The following is a 291-nucleotide window of genomic DNA, read 5'->3' as shown; positions in this document are numbered from 1 at the left end:
GATTCTGAACGCATATGGAAAAACTAATGAACCAGCAACTTAGAAAACTGTATTAAAGAGGTATGAACTGTATTAATTCATGATTTATAGTTTAACATGTTGAAGCGTGTTAAATGGAGAAATATTTCCTTCTTTTAGCACGTTAAAACGATATAACATTTAACATGGTTGAGAGTCTGTTACTAGGTCTGCTAAATGGAGAATGGCGTCAACAGACCAGCTGAGCTGCTCAGCATTTCGTCTTTTGTCGTTTTGATAGGTTAGTTACTCTTTGATAGGTTAGTTACTCTT

Source organism: Halyomorpha halys, unplaced genomic scaffold, assembly GCF_000696795.3.
Source record: "Halyomorpha halys isolate HHAL.00 unplaced genomic scaffold, Hhal_1.1 Scaffold57.1, whole genome shotgun sequence".
In the NCBI taxonomy this organism is placed as follows: Eukaryota; Metazoa; Arthropoda; class Insecta; order Hemiptera; family Pentatomidae; genus Halyomorpha; species Halyomorpha halys.
The sequence above is the reverse complement of the archived record's forward strand: the minus strand, read 5'-3'. Positions refer to the sequence as shown.